This window comes from Mustela nivalis (assembly GCF_964662115.1).
Source record: "Mustela nivalis genome assembly, chromosome: 1".
NCBI classification, from domain to species: Eukaryota; Metazoa; Chordata; class Mammalia; order Carnivora; family Mustelidae; genus Mustela; species Mustela nivalis.
In genome coordinates, this window is record NC_139020.1 from 75,353,501 (window position 1) to 75,362,698 (window position 9,198).

A 9,198-nucleotide genomic window follows, 5' to 3' on the forward strand; every position below is an offset into this window, starting at 1 on the left:
CCTCTTGCCTCTCAGTGCAGATACTCCACATTCCCAGGACTTATACAGGATTTCACTGGAGAAGCAGGTTCCCACCCTGGCCATGTTGGCATGGGCTTCCAGTGTTCCAGCCAGCTAGGCCGTGGTGGTTCAAAAAGCAATTTGGTTTTGGAGACATTGAAACAAAGAACAAGAAAAACAGTTCTCCGCAGAGACAATTGGTTTATTTTTCTAAAAATACAACTAACCCATCCACTCTTACCCTGTCAGATGCCTCCCATGGCAGGAAGAAATTTCTTGTTTCCTCCTTTACGTCATTGCCTCTTGATTAGGTTGACCAGGGTAATTAAGGGAAAAAAAAAAAAATATCTTCTGAGCAGTTGCTGAAGGTACGTGGGACAAGAGTGGATGGGCCTGCTGGTTGACCCACATCAGTGACCTCTCTCCAGGTTGCCAGACTGGCCTTTCTGGTCCTACTTCTTCCTTGTTCCTTCCTTGGGGCTTTTGAACCAGAGGAAGGTGGCCTTTGCACAGTGGCCACTGTGAGTGAGGACACTCTTTGTCATAAGGGGATGTGTGCTACATGGAGTTGTGTTTATTTGCTCTTGGGAGTTGCTGTTATTGCCACGTTTGTTTTTATATGTGACCTTGGGGCCTGGGGAGGTGTTGGGGGGGGGTCCCCTAGTCTTTCATGATCTCCTGATTAATGACTCACCACATCTGCTGGGTGACAAGTTGGCCTTCTTCCCCCACCCACTGAGTCCAGATTGCACAAAGGGATACGTATGAAGCAGGACACCTCTCCTTAACCCTTCTCCCCCTTTGTGCTACTGTTTAAAGATGAGGGGTGTACTGGGTAGCCTTCTTTCTTTAAAATACGAGGATGGGTCTTGTTTTTTATTTTTATTTTTTAAATAAAGCAATTCCCAGGTGAGCCCCTAATCTCCCTTAAACTGCTGAGCACAATGAAAAATGCTTCAGCTAGACAGGCAAGCTCTTGCTTTTCTTTCTGTAACTTACAAATTGTGTGGTTTTGCAAATTGGACAACTTCTGCACTCAGGGCAAATGGTGTGCATTTTCAAAGCAAAGTGTGGTTGGGCTTTTCTGTTGAGATTTGAAGATGACTCAGGAGTGCACTGAAGCTTGCTACACAGAAATTTCTGATAAGGGGAAAGCTTGTGGGAAATTCTGGAGGTGACCGTAACGCCTCCTGGCAATTATGGTAGGAACTTTTACTTTTATAAAGTACTTTTGTTTCTGAGGTACTTTCTCATGCTCAGACTTGTGAGTAATTTGGGTATTTCTGGAACAACCATCATGGACTTAGGACTGTGTACTGAACAGTGTATGTTACGAATTTTTCACTGGTTTTGTATCCTGTGCCACTGTTCTAAGTGCTTTACATAGCTTAATTCTTTTAAACTTCACTATGACCTATAAGGTGTATGTTTACAGATGACAAAACAGGTACAGGGAGGCCAAGATATGTGGCCCAAGTAGCCTTTAAGATGGCTCCAATGAGCCCTCCCCTTGGTGTCTGCACCCTATGTAATTCCCTCCCTTTGAGTGAGAGCTGGACTTCTGAACTCGCTTTAAACGATTAGAATATGGCCCAAGTGATAGAACGTCACTTCTGAGATGAGGTTTCAAAGAGACTAAGACTTCCATCTAGCTATCTATCTGTCTCTAAGTCTGCTCTGTGGCCAAGCCAGCCACCACACTGCAAAGAGCCCTATGAAAAGCCTCATAACAGAGAACTGATGTCTCTGACCAACATCCAAGGAAGATTCCAGGACTGGCTGACAATTGGATTGTACTTATAAGACCCTGAGCCAGAGGACCTAGCTAAACTGATGTACAGAAATGGTGAGACAATAAATGTGTGTTGTTTTAAGCTACCAAGTTTGGGGGTAATTTGTTACATAGCACTATATGACTTACATACTTGTCCAAGGTCCAAAAGCTTGTCTGTAAAAAGAAATGCAAGGTATAGACCCAACTTTATCTTAAATTATTTTTATTATAATGCTACTTAAGTATCTAGAACCAAATCTAGGAATGAACATTTTATGATTATTGTTGTAGCCACTATAAAAACAAAAAAATTAGAATACCAAAAAAATCAAGAACTCGTGTTTTTGTTTCTTATTGTGATTTAAATTCATATTTTTATATGATAATTTCATATGACGGAAGATGTGCTGAAATGAAATCATCATTTAGTTTGTCCGTCAGCAGGAAAACAGACTAGGTAAAGCCATCCTATAAAATCCTCTGCAGCTGGGACAAGGTCTTGAAGACAACTGCTCTCCAGAGAAAACAAGCTGCCATCAAGAAACCCCCAAAGAATCCCATTTGTGTAGAAAGAACCAAGCCAAACAAAACTATTTCTTTGCATGCCCGAAAGGGCATAGAGAGCCCTAGAGGGAGACAGTGAACTGATCACAGTGATGGTTTCCAGGGAGGGGAGTGTGAAGGGATGTGGGGAAGCTTTTGCTTTGTATTTTCTATCTTTCTGTCACTTCACCTTCTCTTTTGTCTTGATTTTTCTTTATTTGTTTCCTTTTTTTTGCAACAAGAATTTATTCATGTGTGTCTTTTTTTTTTTTTAAGTTGTTCTTGTCTGTCTGTCCTTGCTTCCTGGCATAAGCCAAATTCAGTCCTGGGGCAAAGGTGAGGGTGGTGTTGTGAGCCAAGTCATTGTGTCCACTGGTCAGCAGACTAAATGCAAAGATTTATTTAGTTTGGAGGCCAAGGCTAAAATCAGACCCAGGCTTGGCTTCTCAGGGAGTGAGCAGCTCAGAAGGTGAACGATATTGTAGTAGCTCCCTTACACCGTGCTAACTATATATCAGACACCCTTTCAAGCAACTCACATTTAATTCTTACAAGAACGCTATGATGCATGGACTGTTACCCCCATTTTATAGGTGAAGAAAGTAAGGATCTTGGAGGTTTAGTATCTTGCACCAGGTCACACAGCTGGCACATGGCAGAACTGGTACTTGGATCCAGGTGATTTTACTTCCAGTATCTGTGCTGTTAATCACTTGGCTATGGTGCTGGCGATCTTTTTGAAACTCTGGAACAGTGAGATAAATGCCATAGTAGAGGCAGGAAAAGAGAGGAGGATGAAACTAGCGCTTCTTGGAGAAGTATGAGGAAGGTAGTAAGAAAAGGGACATTATTTCAGTTGAGTGTTTTTTTTTCTTTATAGATCTTTATGTAATATAACTAGAAATGTACAGGATTGGGTGGTTTTGTTCATTTGGGTCTTGGAGCAGGAGTAGGAGTATGACAAGCAAAGAAGGGGTGAAGGGGTACAGAATGCAGTCCCGGGAGAGGAAGCCGTGCGTATGAAGGTATGGAGATTTTGAAACTTCGATTTACCGTGGGGAGGCTTCCGCCCTTTCCCTTCACATGCCGCCCCAAATCAGACCCCTGCTCCCTGCCTCTTTCTGAGCTAGCTGTTGAGCTAGAGTTGCATGTCAGCACTCTCTCTGGACTGTTTATTCTTGGATCTCTCTCTTAGTGAGACAAAACAGGTCTGGTCCTTAGTGAGAAGTGAAGAAAGGCAGAGGGGAGAGATAGTCCCGAATACCTTCCCCATTCCCCCCGCCTCCCCAGCCTCATTTAGGATTCCCCAGAGAGCCTCATTCATGTAGGGCCCGACACAGAATGTGGATCATTGAGAACCAGCAAAATTGACATAACCTTGAGGCCTCAAATAATACATTCCTCTCCTTCAACATCAATTTCATCAGATTAAAAATCCAATAACAGGCTGTCATGGAGTCTGAGAAAAGAGATGGTAATAAAAGGGGGAATCTGACTCCATAATGGAAAGCAGGTGATTTTTAAAAATTGGTTTCTCCAGCTGTCTGTGCTGCGGAAATTTAGAAAAGGTAGAAAAGCCTGTGCATCTCTCTTCTCCCCAGGCCTCCTCGCTTCCCTGCGGACATGCTCCTTCCCTTTTATATGGTCGAACCAGGTGAGTGGCCCTGTTATTGCCTCTATACACCCGGCTGGGCTGTGGGGAGCCTTCCTCACTTCTCCCTGTTCTGCTTCTTCCGTCTTCCCCAGTGTGGCCCTCCGTGTTGTCCATCCCTGTTGCCCTGCCGTTCCTGAGGCTCTGCCTGAGTCCGCTGGGGACTCTGCCTCTTGCCACCAGCCTCCCCCCACCTCTCAAGTGCAAACACAAATAACCTTGGTAAATGAACGGCTGGATACCATGTAACGAGAGATAACATGCAAATCGTTGACGTTATCATTGCATTCACCGGATGCAAAATTAAGTGCCCACTGCGTGCCCTGCCTTGGGGCAGGTCTGCCTGAGCCTTCTGAAGGCAGAAGATGGAACTTACTTCAGACTAATTTAGGGGGTCTCATGTGGGATAAAAAGGGTAGGCAGTGCCAGCAGGCCTTGACACTGGAATCAGGAACTGGGGAGCCTCCAGGATGAAGCAACCTGGGCTCTTTAATTATTCCTCATAAAGAGGATATTTACTTTTCTTCCTCTTTCCCTGGACTGGCTCTCACTGTTTTTCAGACCACAGGCTCAGAGGCAGCCAGCCTGTACATTTTGAGTTAATGGTTCTCTCTCTTCCAGCTCCTTTCCCTAAAGAATAAAGCAGTGCCTGATCTTGGCTCTTAAGTCCACGTTGCAGATGAAAATCTGTTGGAGCAGCTTCAACCAGCTGGAAATGTCCTGTCCAATCACTAAGGCCAGACTGACAGCCTCCTGCAATGCAAACATGGCTGCTGGCTGCCCACTCTTGTTGCTGGCGGGCGCGGGGTGGGGGGGCTGGCATGTAGAAAGAATTCTAAGAAGTGGAGTTTGGGGCTGGTTGGATGTTCTTAAAGCATCTCCGATGTGTTATAAGGAAAGGTGTGACCACTAGCTTCCTCCCATTGGGGAATTTGGTGAGTTGGGGTTACTTAAAACCAAGGTAAAATCTTTGCTTTTGTGGGAAGAAGTTGGAGTTTGTGATGAAAGTTTTGCTCTTGACTTTAAGGAGGCATAAGGCTTTGGGGTTTGGAGAGAATGGTTATTTCCAATGTGTAGAATAGTAGGATCATTGGTTCTTAGCAGGAATGCGTGAGAGCAGTAGGGACTCATTCCTGGGGTAGATTCAAATTTGAATGGTGAGGGTTCAGATTGGATGAATGGGGGCCGAGGAATATTCATGGAGGGATTTGAACACCAAATAGGTTTATATTTGTCCTGTTAAGGACCGTGAACTGGGGTGGTTCAATGGAAGCTGAGTGTATTCTGGAACCAGGCACCTCTTCGAGTCTGTCCCTTCTTACACTTTTATGTGATTTAGACAGATTCCTCTGTATCCTCATGTAGAAACTAGGGAGACTGGTACTGGCTTCCAGTGAGCAGCTGTGGTTTTTGTCTGCCGGGCATCCATTCCCACTCCTGAGAAATGCTCCTCACTGTCCCTTTGGGTAGGATTGACCTCACCCCCCAGTTTGAGGACAGACACATGACCACCAGGACTAACCATTTTTTTGCATTGTTACTTCCATCTGTCGTAAAGTGCTGTAATTCATATATAGAACAATGGTATCTGGTAGGAATGGTGCCTCCTTACTTGTGGTGTTCTGTGTACTGCATAACTTGCCTCACAAAGCAGAGTTGCTCTGATCCTGGCCAACTAAAACAGTCTTCCCCCTGGCCACAGATCAGGGAGAGGGGAGTGACCCAGGTCTGGCCAATGGGAGGTAATTGTACCACATAAAAGCATCAACATAGCCCACAAAAGAGCTCTGACAGAGATAGAGGTATAAATGCATCATGTGAACTCCTTGATCCTGAAGCTATAGAATTACAGCTATAGAGGAATTTATCAGCTATATAACCTAATACTTGCTGAGAGAGACTGTCCCCCATGGGTCCCTATTGCTACTATACCTCATTATGGAGATATTAAAAGATACACAACAGTAGAGGAAAGAGTACAATAAACTCTCAGGGACCCATCACCCATCATGTCCACATTCTGTCATTTTTGTTTAACACGTTCCTACCTTTTTTTTCTTTTAACTTTCTGGAATACTTCTATCTATCTATCTATCCATCTATCTATCTCTATACCCTACATGGGGTTCAAACTTATGACTCTGCAGTCGAGAGTTGGATGCTGTACCAGCTGACCCAACCAGGTGCCCCTATTTTTCGGGACTATTTTAAAGCAAATTCTAGATATGATACAATTTTACACATGAAATACTTTAGTATGCATCTTTACAAGATAAGAACTTTTTCTTTAATATAACTACAATAATATTATCACATCCAACAGAATAATCATAATTTCGTAGTATATAAAAGACAACGTTTTGGGACACCTGGGTGGCTCATTCGGTTAAGTGTCTGCCATTGGCTCAGGTCATGATCCCAAGATCCTGGAAGAGAGTCCCACATCGGGCTCCCTGCTCAGTGGGGAGTTTGCTTCTCCCTCTCCCTGCTGCTCCCCCTGCTTGTGTGCTCTCTCTATCTGGCAAATAAATAAATAAAATTATAAAAAAAAAAAAGGAATCTCTTGTATTCAGTTGCCCCAAATGACTACAAAAGTATCTTTATACAGTTTTATTTTTCAGCTCAAAAAATCAAACAGACTCCAAAGATTGCATTTGGTTAGTACATCTCTCAGGAATCCTTTAATCTATACAACTTTGTCCTGCCTTTTATTTTCCCTTAGCATTTCTTTGTTGAAGAAACTGAGTCCTCTGTGTAGAATTTCACAAATTGCAATTTAGGCAAATTGTATTCTTTGATGGAGAGAGGCATTGCTCTATTTCTCCTATTTCCATGAAACTCAAAGTTAGATCTAGAGCTAAACGGCGCATATGGCAGCTACTAGCTACATGTGGTGATTGGACATTTTAAATGTGATTTGAATTGATATGTGCCATAAGTGTAAAATACATACCAGATTTCAAAGACTTACTGTTAAAAATAGAATATTTTATTAATGTTTTTATATTCATTACATACTAAAATAATATTTTGGACGTATTAGCTAAACAGAATGTATTTTAAAACTAATTTCACCTCTTGGGCTGCCTGGGTGGCTCAGTTGGTTAGGCATCTGACTCCTGATTTCAACTCAGGTCCTGATTCCAGGGTTGTGGGATTGAGTCTTGTGTCAGGCTCTGTGCTGAGCATGGAGCCTGCTTAAGATTTTCTCTCTCCCTCTGCTTGTGTTTCCCCCAACCCCTGCTCTTGTGCTCTCTCTCTCTCTCAAAATAATAGTAATAGTGATAATAATTTCACTTCTTTATTGTTGCCTTTTCAATTGTAGCTATTAGAAAATTTAAAATCACATATGTGGCTTGTACTGTATTTCCACCGGATGGTGCTGGTTTAGAGCTTAATTAGATTTAGATTCAGTTTTCTTCTTTTTTGACAAGATAACGCTATAGACTGAGATAATGTGGTATACCTCTTCTTCCATCACCTCTGACGACACATACTTTCCAGCTGCCCTAACTTTTAATGATGTTGAGACTGATCAGTGGGGAGAAAGAGAAAAGCAAGTTCTGTTGGCAGTAGAGACTGGTTGGCCCGCACAGCTAAAACTTTGTGTTCTTCTCTGGAACATCAGCCATTTAACAGATTGGTATTATGTGAGACCCTCAAGACACTCTGTGACCATAAGGGGCAAGAAAAAAACACGACAACTCCATAATCAGGTTTGAGGAAAAAGAAGAACATTGTTGGGGCCCCTGGGTGGCTCCGTGGGTTAGGTGTCTATTGATTTCAGCTCAGGTCATGATGTCAGGGTCGTGGGAATGAGCCCTGCCTGGGGCTCTGGGCTCATTGGGGAGTCTGCTTGAGATTCTCTCTTCTTCTTCCCTCCCCCTGCTCATAGTCTTTTCTCTCTGTGTCTCTCTAAAATAAATCTTAAAAAAAAAAAAAAAGAAGGAGAAGAACATTGTAAAACCACAAAACTCCCCCTTTATGGGATAATATGAGTGCTGTTGCTTTTTTTTTTTTTTAAATTACGTTATGTTAGTGACCATACGGTACGTCATTAGTGTTTGACGTAGTGTTCCAAGACTCGTTGTTAGCTGTTGCTTCGTTACCAGTTACAGCTTTAGATGCATTTTGTTCCTTCTGCCTTTTAGAGGAGAATTATTAAAATATCCAATAATAGAATCACCCTGCTTTCTGACAGCCTCCAATTAAGGGCAAAGTTCTGTTTCCTTGAACTATGCCCCAAGTCACTACCAAGCCCCAATTTTTAAAAAAATATTTATGTATTTATTTTAGAGAGAGCGTGTGTGCGCGTAAGCATGGAAGTGCAGGGGTGAGGGGAAGCACAGAGGGAAAGACTCTCAAGCGCACTGGTGCTGAGTGTGGAGCCTCACGTGGGGCTTGATCTCACAGCCCTGAGATCACACCCTAAGCCTGAATCAAGAGTTGGACGCTGGGACGCCTGGGTGGCTCAGTTGGTTAAGCAGCTGCCTTCGGCTCAGGTCATGATCCCAGCGTCCTGGGATCGAGTCCCACATGGGCTCCTTGCTCAGCGGGGAGCCTGCTTCTCCCTCTGCCTCTGCCTGCCATTCTGTCTGCCTGTGCTCGCTCTCTCCCCTTCTCTCTCTCTGATAAATAAATAAAATCTTTAAAAAAAAAAAAAAAAAAGAGTTGGACGCTAAACCAACTGAGCCACCCAGGGGCCCCCCAAGCCCGAGTCTCATAAGTCCTTTCCAACACCGTCTCATGGAGACCTCCCTGGCTCTCTTCAGTGTGTGTCCTCCCTTGCTTCAACGAGACAATTGACTTCAATGAGACAACTTTGACTGCAGGTGTGTTTCTGGAAGACTTTGCTAGAGAGCACTGACTGTGGTTTTAGGGAGTGGCAACCTCATCCTTCCCCTATCAGATCTGCTGGGTAGATTTTTAAGCAGGGTACAGCTTAATGCAATTACATGTTTTGGGCATTCCACAGTTACGTACTCTTTGTAACCCTTGTGAAACTGGACTTATCAACCCAAACAATTATTGAAGTCTTTTTACAAACAGACCTATGCCTGTTTGGTCATTGTATTAATTTGCTAGGGGCTACTATAAAAAAAAGTACCACACACAGGGTGGCTTAAACAACAGTGTCACCGTTGTCTCACAATTCTAGAGTCTTAAAGTCCAAGATCAAGGTATGGGCAGGCTTGCTTCCTTCTGAGGGCTGGGAGGCAGAATCCGTACC